Source organism: Oncorhynchus nerka, linkage group LG28, assembly GCF_034236695.1.
Source record: "Oncorhynchus nerka isolate Pitt River linkage group LG28, Oner_Uvic_2.0, whole genome shotgun sequence".
Classification (NCBI taxonomy): domain Eukaryota; kingdom Metazoa; phylum Chordata; class Actinopteri; order Salmoniformes; family Salmonidae; genus Oncorhynchus; species Oncorhynchus nerka.
This window is the reverse complement of record NC_088423.1, coordinates 51646465-51667079: the sequence shown is the minus strand read 5'-3', so window position 1 is coordinate 51667079 and position 20615 is coordinate 51646465. Positions and strand designations below refer to the sequence as shown.

Below are 20615 nucleotides of genomic sequence, written 5' to 3'. Positions count from 1 at the left end.
AACATACTGTATAACGTATTGGTGCTCATCGGCCATTGAACATAAAAATTACACAACAAGTTGGAAATCACAACTTCAACAAAGAGTGGTTTGGAAGGAATACGTGGGTAATTGCAAAGCAATCACTATTTTGCTTCCCTTGTCTACTATTCGGTGGAGAGGGTGTGTTCTCCAAGTCTGGGTGTAAGGGTCTCTTTTCCAGGCTTAAAAGTACTGACATCATGATACGACCTTGTTTTTTTTGTAGTTCCCAGTTGTCTTGAAAGCACCATAAATCCAGAGAACCCCAGACTTTGCTGACAATGTTCCATGACAAAATTTTCTCTCAAGAAGAACCGCTGCGCCACCTTGTTGTTCAAGTGGGTACAGCACAATGGTGAGTCCAAAAATGTGTTGTATACTGCTGCATAAATGATGTAGTATGTAATGGAGATATGTATACTGCAGCTAAGAAAGTAATACTAAGTATATGTTGTGTAGGAAACTGTTAGTAGACAATGTGCCTCACCCTAATCATTTGGTACCTTTCCCCCTCATAACTTAGCCTACCGTTCTGACTTGGTGGTGCACATGTAGCCTATAGCCTGTTTTAGATAAATGTCATAATTTATTATTGTAAGAGCTTTCATTGTCTGCTTACAGTGGGGCAAAAAATTATTTAGTCAGCCACCAATTGTGCAAGTTCTCCCACTTAAAAAGATGAGAGTGGGAGAACTTGCACAATTGGTGGCTGACTAAATACTTTTTTGCCCCACTGTATATGCCCCCTTTACCTATGCTACAGTTCTGACTTGGTGTACAGGGAGAACACTGTAAGAACGGCCCATGTTCTGAATTCTGTCGATGTACATTTCAAAAGTGCTGAACAAATAGACATTAATGTCTTAATTGAAATTATGGATTGCCTCTTATCCTCTCATCGTTCCATTATGCCATCGTTTGTACATCTCAGTTGTCAGTAGAAACCACATTTGATTAAGCAAGTCAGACATCTTAGCTATGTTTTTTTTAAAGGCAGTAAATGAGGCTGAACTAATTGTTTTGCCCCCAGACAAGACTCTGCTGATAGCCAGGTGTAGCGGTGGTAAGGATTATTTAAAAAATATATATATTTTACCTTTATTTAACTAAGCAAGTGTGAGGGAAAAATTATGTGTTCACTTTATTTGTTGTCTATGTAACAATTATTTACTTAACGACAGTAAGATATTTCTGTCCTGCTAATGCAGTGTTGTATGGTCTCCACTCTAGCACCCTGCAGCCAGTCTGGGTGTTGAGGACATGGGTTCTACTAGAGATAGCTTGAACCTCACAATTGACTTGTGTTTGTCACGTCTGCTCCCGCTCTTCCCTTCCCCTGGCGCTTGAGGGCGCCAGATTACCCTGCATTATGCACTCCTGCCATCCACCACGCACACCTGCCTTCCCTCGTCACACACATCAGCGTTATTGGACTCACCTGGTCTCACTTATCTCCTGTTTATTTCCTCCCCTATATTTGACATTTCCCCAGCTCTGTTCCCGGCTGCTGCATTGATTGTCTTTTGTCTTAGGCACAGCGTCAGCAAACAGAAACTGTCTCGTTACTCCCCGTACCTGCTTCGTCTCTCCAGCGTCAATACATGTGACAGAATGCAGCAGCCACATACAAAGCATCGGGGAGTACTGGCGTTCCGGTTGGAATGGTGGCAGCGGCTCTGGGTCGCCTAGCCAGCTCATCAGGCTTTCACGCCCTAGCTGGCTCGAGAGGTTTCCTTGCCCCAGCTGGCTCGGAGGGTGTCCATCCCACGTCGGGCCTCACCTGGATCGTCAGTTCTTGTTCGCCCGGCTGGTCCAGGACTTTTTGTCTTTTGTTTTGTTGGTGACATCGGGTTGGATCCTGCCGCCGATGGAACCGGGGGTGCCTAAGCCAGCCCATCAGGCTTTCTCACGCCCTGGCTGGCTCGAGAGGTTTTCCGGCTTGGCGGCTTCCCATCCCATGTCACACTCCACTGGATCATCGGGCTCCCCTTCTACTGCGGGATCAGCAGTCGTCTTGCCTCAGCCGGATCGTCAGGCTCTCGCGGCCTAGGAACAGTGGGTTAACTGCCTTGTTCAGGGGCAGAATGACAGATTTTTACCTTGTCGCCTCTGGGATTTGATCTAGCAACTTTTCTGTTACCAGTCCAACGCTCTAACCACAAGCCTACCTGGTGCTGAAAAGAGAACTCTGCTGTTGGGACAGCTTTATGTAGACCCTAACATTTTGTGGGCACCGTTTATCAGTTATAGTGCAATTAATGTATTGTTTAGTGCTGTGTAGTGGCTTTGCTGGCATGCATAAAAACATGTTTTATTTTAGTTTGCCCCACCAAGATTTACATGCTAAAGTTGCCACTGAGCGTTAAGCAAGTGTAAAAAACTATCATCTCGCAGCCAAAGCAGTAGGTATGAAAATGAGCAAGGACAAGAAGCAAAGCAAAGGAAACTTGCTTTGAGCCCCAAGACTACAGTGGTGAGTAGGGCTTCAGAGCTCGACTTTAAAGTCCATATGCGGTTTTCAGGCGGATACGATGGGAAGATCAACCCTCAGACTGCCAACAGCATTAAAATCTCAACTCGGGAAATAAAAAATGCACGAGTATTTTCGGATGGCAATGTCCTTCTCACATGTGCTTCCGAAGAACAAAGCAGTAAGGACTTAACCTTCACATTTGTGGCCAAACAAACCCTAGTGTACCAAATATGGTGACCAGAAGTGGAGTAAAGGGGTTATATAGAAACGGGGTGGCAGGGTAGCCTAGTGGTTAGAGCGTTGGACTAGTAACCGGAAGGACGCAAGTTCAAACCCCCGAGCTGACAAGGTACAAATCTGTTGTTTTGCCCCTGACCAGGCAGTTAACCCACTGTTCCTAGGCTGTCATTGAAAATAAGAATTAGTTCTTAACTGACTTGCCTAGTTAAATAAAGGTAAAAAAATAAAAACCATGTGTTTGATACCATTCCAATTATTCCGCTCCAGCCATTACCACGAGCCTGTCTTCCCCAATTAAGGTGCCACCAACCTTTTGTGAATTCAGCCCATGTTCCTGTTTCAAACCACCAGGGCCTGATGCATTGTTGTCACTCCGATTTCCCCAACATACCTCAAGAAATACTGTATGTGTATGAATAGATATTGCACACAGGGTCTTGGGATATGTACTGTCCTCTGACGACATCGTTTCTAACTAACAAATCTGCCTCTAAGATATTGTGGGAAAACAGTGATATGATACTTTAAAATTACTTAAACCTATGATGTTTGTGTTTCATGAAGATAGAGTTGTTCTTTTTAAAATAAATGTAATCAGCATATGACAATTGAAAAATAGAACTCAGTTGATCGGTTTAGTCCTTTCCTACCAAGAAGTTATCACATTTTCAAAACAATAATTTTCCACTTTCTAATTCTCTGGCTACAACTTGACCAAATGAGAATATGAGAGTATACACGAGGTGATAAAATATCTTACCAACTGTTTTAACTTTTAGTCTTGAGATTGGAATATCATTATGTTTCCAGAAGCTGTATAAACACTTTTATATCGCACATATCTGTTAAGTGGAAATCATGAACAGTATGTGAGCTATTATAGTTGTTTTTTTGTTTTTTTACAAATAGTAAAATATGCAGTTTTATAACTAATCATTACATTATTCATTAATCAACTAATAAAATAAAAGGGCAGCACATCACTCCAATGACAACTGTGGGCCCATGAGAGGATCCTTCTTCATTCTCACATTGCCCGTTAATGTTTTTTTTATATAGGTGGATAACTTTTCCAGGGTACCAAATGTGATTGGCTCCAGAAATAACTGTGCCGTACATTTCCTGGTGTGTGGATCCTTCAGGAAGTGCTACCACGCAGGTCCCTGTAGTTCTTGAGGTGTTGAAGATAATTGGGGTCTGCGTCTACCAATCCAACTGACAGGACTTTGGCCAACAAGTGATAGTCTTGTTCAGTTAACTGCAGAAGAAACTAATGTCAATTGATGATATTAAAGAATATATGAACCAGTTTTATTATCTAAAGTGTGTTATCAGAATATACGTGGCCTGCATCAACTCCACACCTTTTTCTTGTTGGCTTCCTTGTGTTCAGGATTTTGAGGATTTCCACCTTTATTTCTGCGCATCAAAGCATTTCTCTGTGAAAAAAAAAGGTTACATGGACTTTTAGAATGAAGACTAGTGAACTGTGATTAGGACAACAATAATAATTTTAAAATTTCAAAAGGAGGTGGGTCTGTCTGTCATTTATCAAAATATGAATCTCTTTGTTGTGAAGACAGGGAATCATTTCCAAACATTTGAGCAGGGTGACACAGTATATTGAAGTGTTGCATAATCTGACAATTTTAAAACAAACACACCAGGGCACTTTCAGTCAGTGGTAAATCAAGGAATTATAAAGGTAAATGGTAATGCACAATAAATGATTTACAGATGTGTCAAATGAACCCCCAATGATTACAGGAAAAATGTAAAGATAGAAATGTTAAGGCTTAACAGTAAAATTTGAAGACACTGAAAATGTGTAATCTGAAAATCTAGAGATAAGATGAGGTTGATAAGGAATCCTTTTCTGGTTTACACTTCCTTCTTAGGAAACATTTGATTTGCGTACCCCGGAAGTTTCAAGAAACAAGTAGGGAAAATTATACTTTGATAATTAATAATTGTGAGGGCATTAACAGGAGTTTTAAATACAATATCACTAGTTTTGGTATTGGTAGTGAAACTCGTGATGTAGGAAATAAAAAGTACTCGCCTCTTTTAGGCCATTTGAAAAGCATATAATGATGCAAATGAGGCCAATGGTAATCTGTAAAGGTTTAATGGAAAAGAAACATTAGGTCAACATTTTTATTTTCCCACATAAGGGCCTAAGTCTTGTTATGACGAAGGATCTTAAAGAAAAAATACAGGTTTCACAATAGTCTAGCACTGCTTATCAAATCCAGAATAATGTATAGGTAATACCTAGTATGAACTACAATTGGAAGCTCAAATAAAAGGTCCTTGTTTTTTAGATAAAAAGTTTGAACTTACCCCTAATATGTACAACATGTGTCTCTCTCTGTAAATCCTTCCTGAGAGGTGTGTGAGGTCTTATCTTAAGAGAAGCGAAGTTTCCTGCTCCTACGCTTTAACAGACTACTCTCGCAATGTGAATCTCCTACAAATAACCAGTAATACAGGTTTAACCGCATTTGTTAGGTATTGTTAAACCACAAAAGGCTCTAGTTATGCGTAGTGAGCTGGTCTATTACGTAAATAAACGTCAACTGATTGAATCAGAGTTATTTAATGATACACTCAACATAGCTATTGATTTTTTTTAAATAGGCTACACCTAGAAACAATGTGTGCATAAGGTTAGGCTATTTTGTGGAAAATCTGCACACCCATGTATATATAGACCCATTGGAAATGTTATAAAACCAAGTATGCAGTTACTCAAGGAATTCTTATAAAACCATAAAGTCTCAGGTGCAACTGAACCAAACCCCTAATTAATTGCTTTGTAATGATACATTTTCTATTTAAAATGCACACATTTAATGCTGTCTCAAATCAGAGAGAGGAATGTAGCTTATATTAAAACGACATTAAAAACATTACATTTAGACTATATTAAATCATATTTAAATGATTGTGTGCAGGTTTAATTGTCTATTTAGTTTTTATTATTTTGACTGTGTAGTCTGTGCCTACACCCTTCATCACCATACCACTCATAGTGCTTGGGGTAGACGTTGGTACAGTATTCGGCACAGATGTAATATCCTCAGTTTGTCCTCAATGGGTTATTGTTAGGAGGGAAACACAAAACGGACCTTAGATCAGTCTAATGGATCGGTGTCAAGGCGCAACGAGAGATATTACAGAAAGGAGGATATATCAGAGGAGACAATCCCATTGGGCAACGAATAGAGGAACGTATAACGCATCACCAAAAAGACTGTCGACCAATCGCCTTCACGTTGTCAAATATGCGTCACGCATTTGCAAAACTATCGTCATGAAATCCCTTCTTAATTTAAAGTCAGGGTAGGAGTCGAGAAAACCTGCCTATTTTCTTCGATAGTATGTAATGTCACGATTCCAAAGCTTATACGATACTACAGAGTACAAGTTAATTATTTCACATCTCGGAAAATAATTGCAATGTACTTCTTGTTGACCAAATCCATTTTAATGTTGGGTTTTGGAGCAGCGCCAACTGAACCATTCACGCCCTGATATTCACCCAGAATGCACCCTGCGGCCCATTGACGATGAATGGGCAACATTCAATGTGCGTTAATACGATACCAATTGGGTTTCCCGTCTCCTCAAAAATATCTCTGGTGCAACACTCTGCCGCATTCATGTGCTAGTAGAAACTAGGAAACTCGGAAATGTCCGACTTGCTAGTAGTTATACACGTGCTGCTTCCAATAAATCAACAACACAGAAATGTCTGAGTTTTCCTTCTGTGAACGCTTGTTGTGCTAGCAGTTGTCTGGTCTCAATAACTACCTACAATTTACACCTTCCGAGCAAATCTGGTCACCGACATTTAACTAATATAAGAAAAACATTTCAGACTTCTCGTGGCAACGTTCAAGTACCCCTGACTGCAGTTCGGGTCCGGGATAAATGTGAGTGGAGTCAAACGTTTGACCCTGCCCACCGGTGTTTTTTGTCCCTCTGTGGTTTGACAGTCACACTGAATACGAACACACACGTTTGCGCAAGGCACACATTGAATACAAACGTATTTCAATTTTGAAGATTGTAAGAAATATTATATAAAGTGGTACCAGCACATCTGTTGTAAACACTTTTAGCTTCATGCTATATTTAAGACAAGCTGATGATATTGTTGCAGTGAACAACAGACGTGCTATGTACTGTTAAAATTGTGTTGATAAATGTTATAAGTTAGTAATTATATCATTTCATTGAGCATATATACAGTTACTACCTATCCTGATTTATAATGCTATTTACTTTCCTCATGAGAATGGAGACAGACTATACCATATAGACATACTGACAAGCTGCATGTGTTAAGCTATATCAGCTCCAGTAAAGAGATCAGAGACTCGGGTGACTTCTACATCATCTTTACTAAACAAAATAACACAATTAAACATTTGAAACAAATAACACAGCAGACAAAAACAAGGTTTGACCACTCCTCAAAAATGGCTTCACTCTTGCTCCTCAAAAGAGGCAGAGACAGTAATTTTCTTGTTGTCAACTGCCTCAATATAGAACATCTCTCCTTGTAACTGGAACGAGAACATGAATGGTTCCTTGAGGATAATATTTTCCTCTTCATCCAAGCCATCATACAAAGTTCTTTAAGGGTTGTAATATGATCTCCCCGTCCATCCCAATTACTCTAAGGAGGGAAATGGTGCCTTTAAATGTTTGGTGTTCGCACCACCTTGCTGCTTCTAGGGTGTCCCTTAGAAGAACGTCTGCATCCTTGAAGAAAAAGCAAGAATAAATATTAAGAGTGGTCCTCATTGGGTGATCAAGACAAATTACACCCCACTTTCACAATACCACCATGCAAACAAAAGCCACTATTGCTATAGGGGTTTTCAGTGATATCTATAACTACTCGACAAGTCATCACAACTATTATATCTTGCCATGCAATCAAGCCTTCAGCATTACACACAGTAGACTACATACCCAGTTCACAGATCCCAGTTCGCAGTGCATTTTGTTTTCAGTATCGTCTAGAAAGAAAACAGATTGTGGTCATTAAGTAATGTAAAGAAACCTCTAGGGATATGTGTACAAGAATGCACCTTACTTTAGGCAAATAGCCTATATAGTACCTGATCCTGCAGAGCTGGATTCTGATGTGGGGCGGCAGGGTAGCCTAGTGGTTAGAGCGTTGGACTAGTTGAGTAACCGAAAGGTTGCAAGTTCGAATCCCCGAGCTGACAAGGTACAAATCTGTCGTTCTGCCCCTGAACAGGCAGTTAACCAACTGTTCCTAGGCCGTCATTGAAAATAAGAATTTGTTCTTAACTGGCTTGCCTAGTAAAATGAAGGTTAAAAAAAAATGTGACATGCTGTGACTTCTTGGGGGGATGTCTTCTAGTTATAATAATACCCCCCCTTTTGAAGTATGCTTGGGGTCCATGTCCATTTGGAAGACCCATTTGTGACCAAGCTTTATCTTCCTGACTGATGTCTTGAGATGTTGCTTCAATATATCCACATCATTTTGAGGATTGATTATAAAAAACGTTTGACATGTTTCTAAGAACTTTACAGATACTATTTGGAATTTCCGTCTGCCCCGTTGTGACCGCTTGAGCCTGTGGATTTCTTAACAAAACGCGCCAATCAAATGGTGCGGAACAAAAGGAACATTTATTGTGTAACTGGGAGTCTCGTGAGTGCAAACATCCGAAGATCATCAAAGGTAAGCGATTCATCTGATTGCTTTTCTGACTTTCGTGACCAATCTACTTGGCTGCTAGCTGTTTGTAATGTTTTGTCTGCTGAGAGAGATGTCCTTACATAAACGCTTGGTATGCTTTCGCCGAAAAGCTTTTTTGAAATCTGACACGCCAGGTGGATTAACAACAAGCTAAACTGTGTTTTGCTATATTGCACTTGTGATTTCATGAAAATTAAATATTATTAGTAATTTAATTTGAATTTGGCGCTCTGCAATTCAGTGGATGTTGACGAAAATGATCCCGCTTAACGGGATGGGTGCATCAAATTCTAACTGGTTCTCTACCAAACTGGTTCTCTACCAAATTTGTTCAAGAATGGCCCTTTTCCCTTTGTTCCGATTACAACCGCTCACTTTCAGTTATTTGAAAAGGAAGTCATCTCCCAAATATCACAATTTTTAAACAAGCCATAGAAAGTTGGTTGCAATTTCAATTTAATCCACCAGAAAATACAGAACAAATAATATAACAAATATTGTTGTTCAACTCAAATATTCAAATTGATAATATACCATTATTTTTTAAGAATATTTAAAAAAAGGTATAATCTTTGTAAATGATATATTTTAAAGGGCTGGTGGAGTTATGTCACACATGCAGCTAACAAAAACATATGGAAATGTCTGCTCTACCCAAAATTACAACCAACTAATTGCATCATTACCACAAAAATGGAAGAGAAAAGTGGAAGGGGGAAAAAGTAAGGAACTTGTCAGTCAGCCCTGCATTAAAGACCGTAATTGGTTAAAGAAAATTGTGATTAAAAAAAGTATACCAGTTTCATCTTGTGTAACATGTGTCATATTGTGTTGGTCCGCTAGGGACCTGTTGTCATCGTATTAAGTTTCTAATCAATAACCAATACCGTGTATGTGTATCTTATGTTGTCACTTAGCTTGTTAGTAAATTATTAAATCAATTTGTGTGGTACGGAATGATCAGTGAGATTCGGGTTTGTGCAGATTTACGGATTATGCGACATTCAGAATGAGACTGATATAAGGAAATTATTAATTGACGACTGTTATGATATCTATATTCTTAAGTTAATTCGGGAAATTGTAACTCATTAAATAAACTTTTCCGTGGTGCCCCAGTCCTAAATGAGTTAATTGTTACATGATTAATTTAAAATCGTGTAATAATTCAATGTTAAGTAATTATTCGATAAATAGTATGTCATCACATTAATGATAGTCATGTCACAACACCTTAGGGGGGACATGTTAGATGAAATAGCTTACATTTTGAATCAGGCTACCATCTCAGTTTTTTTATTTACTTGGCAATACATTTTTTTTCAGGTCTAGAGCCCTGCCGCTAAGGTAGCCTTAAGTAACTGCCCATAAAAATAAATTATTTAATTTATTGAGCAAAATAGTTACATTTATCACAATTACTTTTTGTCCATATCTCCCAGCTCTAGCAACTATTTATCGTAATTTATCCCTAATTTATCGTTAATGCAAAAAAAGTATATTTATCTCGATATGGATTTTTGTCCATATCACCCAGCTCTAAGAGTTTTTTTTATTTTTTATTTTTTTACAGTTTTTTTTGGGGGGGGGGGGGGGAGTAGATCAGCTTTAATATTGCAGATAGATTGTAGTTTCCATCAATGTAATTGTCTACATCACTTCCAATACCCCATATATTTTTTCAAATACACACACACACACAAACACACACACACATACACAAATATATATATATACACACTACCGGTCAAAAGTTTTAGAACACCTACTCATTCAAGGGTTTTTCTTTATTTGTCTTATTTTCTGTATTGTGAATAATAGTGAAGACATCAAAACTAAGAAATAACACATACGGAAGGAATCATGTAGTAACCAAAGAAGTGTTAAACAAATCCAAATATATTTTATATTTTATACTTCAAATAGCCACCCTTTGCCTTGATGACAGCTTAAGCTAATCAAAATATATTTTATATTTTATACTTCAAATAGCCACCCTTTGCATTGATGACAGCTTTGCACAGTCTTGGCATTCTCTCAACAAGCTTCATGAGGTAGTCATCTAGAATGCATTTCAATTAACAGGTGTGCTGTGTTAAAAGTATTTTGGGGGGGGGTGGTTTCCTTCTTAATGCGTTTTAGCCAAGCAGTTATGTTGTGACAAGGTAGGGGGGCTATATACAGAAGATAGCCCTATTTGGTAAAATACCAATTCCATATTATGGCAAGAACAGCTCAAATAAGCAAAGAGAAACAACAGTCCATCATTACTTTAAGACATGAAGGTAAGTCAATACAGAACATTTCAAGAACTTTGAAAGTTTCTTCAAGTGCATTCGCAAACCAATCAAGCGCTATGATGAAACTAGCTCTCATGAGGACTGCCACAGGAATGGAAGACCCAGAGTTACCTCTGCTGCAGAGGATAAGTTCATTAGAGTTACCAGCCTCAGAAATTGCAGCCCAAGTAAATGCTTCACAGAGTTCAAGTAACAGAAACATCTCAACATCAACTGTTCAGTGGAGACTGTGTGAATCAGGCTTTCGTGGTTGTATTGCTGCAAAGAAACCATGACTAAGGACACCAATAAGAAGAAGAGACTTGTTTGAGCCAAGAAACACGAGCAATGGACGGTGGAAACTTGTCCTTTGGTCTGGAGTTCAAATGGAACATTTTTTATTCCAACTGCCGTGTCTTTGTGAGACGTGGTGTGGGTGAACGGATGATCTCCGCATGTGTATTTCCCACCGTAAAGCATGGAGGAGGAGGTGTTATGGTATGGGGTTGCTTTGCTGGTGACAATGTCTGTGATTTATTTAGAATTCAATTCACACAGCATTCCGCAGCGATAGGCCATCCCATCTGGTTTGGGCTTAGTGGGACTATCATTTGTTTTTCAACAGGACAATTACCCAACATACCTCCAGGCTGTGTAAGAGCTATTTCACCAAGAAGGAGAGTGATGGAGTGCTGCGTCAGATGACATAGCCTCCACAATCCCTCAACCTCAACCAAATTGAGATGGTTTGGGATGAGGCGGACCGCAGAGTGAAGGAAAAGCAGCCAACAAGTGCTCAGCATATGTGGGAACTCCTTCAAGACTTTTTGAAAAACATCCCAGGTGAAGTTGGTTGAGAGAATGCCAAGAGTGTGCAAATCAAAGAGTGGCTATTTGAAGAATCTCAAATTTACAATATATTTTCAATTGTTTAAAACGTTTTTGGTTGCTACATGATTCCATATGTGTTATTTCATAGTTTTGATGTCTTCACTATTATTCTACAATGTAGAAAATACATTATAAAGAAAACACCCTTATTTTGTTTGTTTTTACTCCTGTCCTTCTTCTACCCTCAACCTCTCCCATCTATTTCTGATGTCCATCCTGTCACCACCTGTCACCATCGTTACCCGCACCTGCGCGTCATCAGACTCACCTGGACTCCATCATCATTTTCATCATAGGTACACTTCAACTATGACAGACAAAATGAGAAAAAAATCCAGAAAATCACATTGTAGGATTTTTTATGAATGTATTTGCAAATTATGGCCGTATACAGCCGAAAACAAGACTCACTAAATTTTATCAGCATATCGATTGCGCAACCAGGGCTGGAAAAACCTTGGATCATTGCTATTCCAACTTCCGCCCTGCCCCGCTCTCCTTTCGGAAAAGCTGACCACTCCATTTTGTTGATCCTTGCCTACAAACAGAAACTAAAACAAGAAGCTCCCGCGCTGAGGTCTGTTCAACGCTGGTCCGACCCATCTGATTCCACACTCCAAGAGTCAGACAACAACATTGACTAATACGCTGATTCGGTGAGCGAGTTCATTAGAACATGCGTTGAAGATGTCGTTCCCATAGCAACGATTAAAACATTCCCAAACCAGAAACCGTGGATTGATGGCAGCATTCGCGTGAAACTGAAAGCGTGAACCACTGCTTTTAATCAGGGCAAGGTGACTGGAAACATGACTGAATACAAACAGTGTAACTATTCCCTCCGCAAGGCAATCAAACAAGCTAAGCGTCAGTATAGAGACAAAGTAGAATCTCAATTCAACGGCTCAGACACAAGAGGTATGTGGCAGGGTCTACAGTCAATCACGGATTACAAAAAGAAAACCAGCCCCGTCACGGACCAGGATGTCTTGCTCCCAGGCAGACTAAATAACTTTTTTGCCCGCTTTGAGGACAATACAGTGCCACTGACACGGCCTGCAACTAAAACATGCGGACTCTCCTTCACTGCACCCGACGTGAGGAAAACATTTAAAAGTGTCAACCCTAGCAAGGCTGCAGGCCCAGACGGCATCCCCAGCCGCGCCCTCAGAGCATGCGCAGACCAGCTGGCTGGTGTGTTTACGGACATATTCAATCAATCCCTATCCCAGTCTGTTGTTCCCACATGCTTCAAGAGGGCCACCATTGTTCCTGTTCCCAAGAAAGCTAAGGTAACTGAGCTAAACGACTACCGCCCCGTAGCACTCACTTCCGTCATCATGAAGTGCTTTGAGAGACTAGTCAAGGACCATATCACCTCCACCCTACCTGACACCCTAGACCCACTCCAATTTGCTTACCGCCCAAATAGGTCCACAGACGATGCAATCTCAACCACACTGCACACTGCCCTAACCCATCTGGACAAGAGGAATACCTATGTGAGAATGCTGTTCATCGACTACAGCTCGGCATTTAACACCATAGTGCCCTCCAAGATCGTCATCAAGCTCGAGACCCTGGGTCTCGACCCCGCCCTGTGCAACTGGGTACTGGACTTCCTGACGGGCCGCCCCCAGGTGGTGAGGGTAGGCAACAACATCTCCACCCCGCTGTAGTTAACTACTTAAAACAGACTACTTATTAGATTTGACAGATATGTCGATATATTTTACTTGCGTAAAATAACCGATTCAATGTATTTTTCACACACACACACACACACACACACACACACACACACACACACTGACCTTTTAATGTGCCCATTGCGTGTGGCAGCGATCTTCCCAAAACATTGTTTATTGGCAATTGCAAGGTTGTACAGGTACGGCGTAAAAGTCTGCCTGCCATAATGAAATCCCTTTCGCTTACTGCTAGTGACCTGAAACATTTATTTCCAGCTGTCACATCCTGATCGGTTTCACCTGTCTTTGTGATTCTTTCCACACCCCTCCAGGTGTCGCCTATCTTCCCCATTATCCCCTGTGTACTTATACCGGTGTTCTCTGTTTGTCTGTTGCCAGTTCGTCTTGTTTGTCAAGTCAATCAGCGTTTTTCATCTCAGATCCTGCTTCTCCCCGGTCTCTATTTTTCTCGCCTTCCTGGTTTTTACCCTTGCCTGTCCTGCCTCTGAGCCCTCGCGCCTGACCACTCTGCCTGCCCCTGAGCCTGCCTGCCGTCATGTACCTTTGCCCCACCTCTGGATTACCGACCTCTGCCTGGCCCGACCCTGAACCTGCCTGCCGTCCTGTACCTTTCCCCTTACTACTCTGGTTATCGACCCCTGCCTGCCATGACCGGTTGTTTGCCTGCCCTGTTGCCAATAAACATTGTTACTCCGACACAGTCTGCATCTGTGTCTTTACCTTCAAATCTGATACCAGCCATGACTTGATTGTCAGTGGACCATTGAGTCTGTCAAAGTAACGATATTATGACTTGGCCAATTAAACAAGGGCGAGGAAGGCAAGTAAACAGATGCCCAGTTTATAGATGGTATTTTTTAAAATGTTTTATAATAGACCAGTGCTAATTTTAGCATGTAAATCTTGGTGGGGCAAACCAACACACTTTGGGGATGTATGCCAGCAAAGACATTACACAACACAACACTAAACAATACAATAATTGCACTATAACGGTGACAAATGGTGCCGACAAACTGTTAGGGCCTACATAAAGCTGTCCCAACAGCTGAGTCCCAACAGCAGTCCCAACACATTACCACTGCTGCACATGGCTATCAGCGGAGACTTGTCTGGCAGTGAAACAGTTAATTTACTCATTTACTGCCACTAGAAACCAAATGTGATTTCTACTGACAATTGAGATGGACAAACTATGGCATAAGGGAACAATAAGCGGATAAAAGATAATCTGTAGTTTCGATTAAGACATTTATGGGCGAGCTAGGACGGATATTTGTTCAGCACTTTTGAAATGTACAGCGACAGAATTCAGAACATGGGCCGTTCTTACAGTGTTCTTCCTGTACACCAAGTGGGAACCGTAGTATAAATAAAGGGTGCATATAAGCAGAAAATGAAAGCTCTTACAATATTTGATGATTCAATTTCTCTACAACACGTTATAGGCTACATGTGCACCCCCAAGCCAGAACAGTATGGAAAATAGACCAAATGGTTAGGGTGAGGAACATGGGCTACTAACATTTTACTACACAACATACACTTAGTATTACTTTCTTAACTACAGTATACATATCTCCCTGGCATATTACATAATTTATGCAGCAGCACACAGGACATTTTTGGACTCACCTTGTTGTCCTGTGCTCACTTGAACAGGAAGGTGGCGCGGTGGCCCTTCGTGGGCAGATTTTGTCATCAAACTTTGTCATCAAAATCTGTCATTCTCTGGATTCATGGTGCTTTCAAGACAACTAGGTACTCGGAAAAAAACTAGCGCAAATTATGAGGATGTCAGTGATCTTCAGGTCGTAGCTCTAGAAAGATGCCGAGTTACCAAATTACAATTCCGAGTTGGATGACCGTTCAAAGCGTATTTTCCCAGTCGGAGTTCCCAGTCGTCTTGAACTCACTGAAGTCAGATTTCCTAGTTCTGAGTTAAAAGTTGTTTTGAGTGTGACATAAATCATGCCGGATTGACAGCATGGCTAATGTTGACTGTTTATAATTTTAAACTTGGAAAAAATAACCTTAAACTGAGAAATGGGACCACAGACCCACCCCACTGAATAGCAGGCTAGTGAATGCTTTGTAATGCTTGCAGTTAGCCATTGATTCCTTCCAAACCACTCATTGTTGAATTTGCGATTTCCAACTTTTTGTGTAATGTTCAAGTCCAATTGCCGATGAGCACCGATATGTTTAATCTATAATCTTTAATCTATTTATCTTCATTATTTATCTTCTTATGACAAGGATTGAAAAAGATTTGCCAGTAGATTGTCGACTTAATTCATGATGATGACTGCTAGCTAAGTTTTTGAAAGTATGATGTTGACATGATCAATCCAATCAAAGCTACTGTAGATATAACTTCATTTGACATTATTCTATCTATGGCCAATGATCTTGAGCCTTCTTGGATGGGCACTTCTAATGTAACTCTATGGTAGCACCCAAGGGGCTTGAATTTTCGAGTGCTACCCTTAGATTTGGCAGTGATGTAGTGTCCCCATGAGTGACAGAACACTGATCCAATCACGGCGCAACTAGAGAACATTACCGACCCCTTTGCTCCGTATTTTCCGCTGGCTGCCCCACCATAGAAAGCACTGAGCTAGGCTGAAACCCCTTCATTTTGGAGCTGCCTTACTCAAGAAAGCAAAAAAGAGACCATGTTTGTATGGAGGCTTTATTAACTCAATTATTATTATTATTTTTTAATTAATTGGATCTTCTTATCCAAGATGGCGTAGCAGTCAGGCGTCTTTGTCTTCATCTTGTCGTGTCCCTTGGATATATCTTTTTTCTTCACATTTTCTTCGCATATATTTTTAAAATATTTTTTAAACCTCAACTCCAACATACTCTTTTGCAACCCGCCTCACCCAATGTGGTATGGATCTGCTATTTTCTTTACTTTAGAACCGGAACCCCCAACAGAAGCTAGCCAGCTAACTAGCTACTAGTCAGCTAGTAGTCAGCTAGCCACTGCTAGCGGTCATCAGCTAACCTTAAGCACAGACAACTCCTGCCAGTCTGCACAGCGCGTTTCAACCCAGAGCATACTAGACTCTTTTTCCCGGCTTCCGGATTCCTACCGCAAGCTCTGAATCCTGGTTTAGGAAGGCCACCAAAAACCCTGAAATTTCCATCCCTAACTATAACATTTTCCAACAAGATAAAACTGCCAAAGGGGACGGATTTGCGATCTACTGCAGAGATAGCCTATCCAGGTCTGTGCACAAACAATTTGAGCTTCTACTTTTAAAAATCCACCTTTCCAGAAACAAGTCTCTCACCGTTGCTCCTTGCTATAGACCACCTTCTGCCCCCAGCTGTGCCCTGGACACCAGATGTGAATTGATTTCCCCCCATCTATCGTCAGAGCTCGTATTGTTAGGTGACCTAAACTGGGACACGCTTAACACCCCGGCCGTCCTACAATCTAAGATAGATGCCCTTAATCTCACACAAATTATCAAGGAACGTACCAGGTACAACCCCAAATCTGTAAATACGGGCAACCTCATAGATATCATCCTAACCAACCTGCCCTCTATATACACCTCTGCTGTCTTCAACCAGGATCTCAGTGATCACTGCCTCATTGCCTGCGTCCGTAATGGGTCTGCGGTCAAACGACCACCCCTCATCACTGTCAAACGCTTCCTAAAACACTTCAGCGAGCAGGCCTTTCTAATCGACCTGGCCCGGGTATCCTGGAAGGATATTGACCTCATTCCGTCAGTTCCTCACCATCGTAAATAAGCATGCTCCATTCAAAAAATGTAAAACCAGGAACAGATATATCCCATGGTTCAATCCAGACCTGTCTGCCATTGACCAGCACAAAAACATCATGTGGCATAGCATTGAATAGCCCCTGTGATATGCAACTTTTCAGGGAAGTTAGGAACCAATATACACAGGTAGTTAGGAAAGCAAAGGCTAGCTTTTTCAAACAGAAATTTGCATCCTGTAGCACAAACCCCAAAAAGTTCTGGGGCACTGTAAAGTCCATTGAGAATAAGAGCACCTCCTCCTAGCTGCCCACTGCACTGAGGCTAGGAAACACCAATAAATACACGACAATTGAGAATTTCAATAAGCATTTTTCTACAGCTGGCACGGCTTTCCACCTGGCTACACCTACCCCGGTAAAGAGCCCTGCACCCCTCAGCAACTTGCCCAAGCCTCCCCCATTTCTCCTTCACCCAAATCCAGATAGCCAATGTTCTGAAAGAGTTGCAAAATCTGGACCCCTACAAAATCAGCTGAGCTAGACAGTCTGGACCCTCTCTTTCTAAAATGATCTGCCGCAATTGTTGCAACCCCTATTAATAGCCTGTTCAACCTCTCTTTCATATTGTCTGAGATCCCCAAAGATTGGAATACTGCCGGGGGGAGACACTCTAGACCCAAACTGTTACAGACCTATATCTATCCTACCCTGACTTTTTAAAAAACCTTTATTTAGCTAGGCAAGTCAGTTAAGAACACATTTATTTAAATGACGGTCTAGGAACAGTGGGTTAACTGCCTTGTTCAGGGGTAGAATGACAGATTTGTACCTTGTCAGATCGGGGATTAGATCTTGCAACCTTTCAGTTACAAGTCCAACGCTCTAACCACTAGGCTACTGTTATGGGATTTTTATGAATAATGATTAAATTATGTCGACATTTAACTTAGACCTATAACTAAACAGAATACTACTATGTTACTGTATGAATGTATGAATCTTATTATAATCACAATACTGAATATAATGTGTGTAGTTTTAGTCAAGAATTAGAACAAGGACTTTCTGTTCCTTGTTAGAAACTAATGGAGCTATCGTCAGACCGGCTGGAATACTGTGTTCCTTACAGGACATTCTGTCCCTACCCAGGGAGGGGAGAGACCTTGGGCTTGAAGTAGATTTTTTAACAGGTGGCAGACAATGTGGGAAGGCTTGTGAACTATATTGCCATTGTATCTGAGAGGAGGAGAGACATTTATGACGAAATGTGAGGTATATAAACCAATGTACATTGTATTATGACCAGCACTCTCAAGAATAAATGCTATTGGCTAATTTTGGTAGACTGGTCTCTGTCCATTTTATGGAAATAAGGATCTTACAAATTTTTAGAAACAGACAGAGTGATTTAAATTGAATTGGTTAATGAACACATATAGGAATTGTTAAATTCCTTTAACAGCTACGCTGCCGCCCCGCTCTAACCACTATGCTACACTGCCGCCCCACAAGTTCTTCAAAGCCAAGTTAACAAACAGATCACCGACCATTTCGAATCCCACCGTACCTTCTCTGCTATGAAATCTAGTTTCCGAGCTGGTCATGGGTGCACCTCAGCCACGCTCAAGGGCCTTATACGATATCATAACCGCCATCGATAAAAGACAATACTGTGCAGCTGTATTCATCGACCTGGCCAAGGCTTTCGACTCTGTCAATCACCACATTCTTCCTATTTCTCAACAAAGCATCCTTCACTCATGCTGCCAAACATACCCTCGTAAAACTGACTATCCTACCGATCCTTGACTTCCGCGATGTCATTTACAAAATAGCCTCCAACACTCTACTCAGCAAATTGGATACAGTCTATCACAGTGCCATCCATTTGTCACCAAAGCCCCATATACTACCCACCACTGCAACCTATATGCTCTCGTTGGCTGGCCCTCGCTTCATATTCGTCGCCAAACCCACTGGCTCCAGGTCATCGATAAGTCTTTGCTAGGTAAAGCCCCACCTTATCTCAGCTCACTGGTCACCATAGCAGCACCCAACCGTAGCATGCGCTCCAGCAGTTATATTTAACTTGTCACCCCCAATGCCAATTCCTCCTTTGGCCGCCTTCTCTTCCAGTTTTCTGCTACCAATGACTGGAACGAATTGCAAAAATCGCTGAAGCTGGAGACTCATATCTCCCTCTCTAACTTTAAGCACCAACTGTCAGAGCAGCTCATAGATCACTGCAAATAGCCCATCAAACTACCTCATCCCCATACTGTTATTTATTTTTTCTTCTCCTTTGCACCCCAGTATATTTACTTGCACATTCATCTTCTGCACATCTATCACACCAGTGTTTAATTGCTAAATTGTAATTATTTCGCCACTATGGCCTATTTATTGCCTTTACCTCCCTTATCTAACCTAATTTGCACACACTGTATATAGACTTTTCTATTGTGTGAATGGCTGTATGTTTGTTAGTTCCATGTGTAACTCTGTGTTGCTGTTTGTGTCGCACTGCTTTGCTTTATCTTGGCCAGGTCACAGTTGTAAATGAGAACTTGTTCTCAACTGGCCTACCTGGTTAAATAAAGGTGAAATAAATAAAAATATTAAAAAATTGTTTGCAAACTGATATGTGAAACGTACTAATGCCAAAATAACATTCAAAACAGGCAACCCAATTTTGTTAGTTGTTTTATTTTTTGCTAAAAATGTGGCACTGCCTTACCTGCCCGAGTGATATGTCGCCATTATAGTAGACAATGTTCAACAACAGTATGGGCACCGTTCGCACATCAAGGTCTCCGTAGGACCTTTGGATCTATAGGATCTGAGCCTATGCTCAAAACAATTGAGTGACCCCGTCTTAATGTGTTAAATTACTAATGAACTTCAGTGTAGTTTAAATGTTACATGGCCCTGTAAGAAGTCTACATCAGGCAGTGACAGTTGTATGGTTGCAGGATGCAAATGGTTTTAGTTGATTGTTTTTAATTCACACTTTCAATGCAATACTTCATAAATGTTTTGTCATACACGTGGTATACGGTCTGAAGTTTAAATCTGAGTTTAAATTATAAACTCAGTGGTTAGAGACCTGAATGCTGATTGGCTGAGAGCCGTGATATCAGACCGTATACAGGGTATGACAAAACACTTGTTATTACAGCTCTAATTACGTTGATAGCAGTTTATAATAGCAATAAGGCAACTCTGGGATTTGTGGTATATGGCCAAAATATCACGGCTAAGGGCTGTGTCCAGGCGCTCCGAGATGCGTCGTGCATAAGAACAGCCCTTAGCCGTGGTATATTGGCCATATACCACACCCTTTCGTGCCTTATTGCTTAAGTATAATCCATTCTGATCAATATTATGCAAGCTTTGAAAATAATTGATTTAGCTAGCCTGGCTCCTCTGAAGGCTTCAGTGGTGTTGCGCGTTCCAGGTCGACTTTATTTTAGGTCGCGCTGTGCAACAGGCAGTCTCAAGAACC

At 40.9% G+C, this 20615-nt stretch overlaps 1 long non-coding RNA gene across 1 annotated transcript; it reads right to left on the bottom strand.

Moving 5' to 3' along the window:
* Positions 1-3304: 3304 nt before the first annotated feature.
* On the bottom strand, positions 3305-5224 carry LOC115112723 (uncharacterized). Its single transcript, XR_003861012.2, has 4 exons — positions 5078-5224; positions 4797-4850; positions 4099-4173; positions 3305-3992 (listed from the first exon to the last, which is right to left on the bottom strand). It is a non-coding gene; the product is annotated as an uncharacterized LOC115112723 (long non-coding RNA).
* Between the last annotated feature and the right edge of the window lie 15391 nt (positions 5225-20615).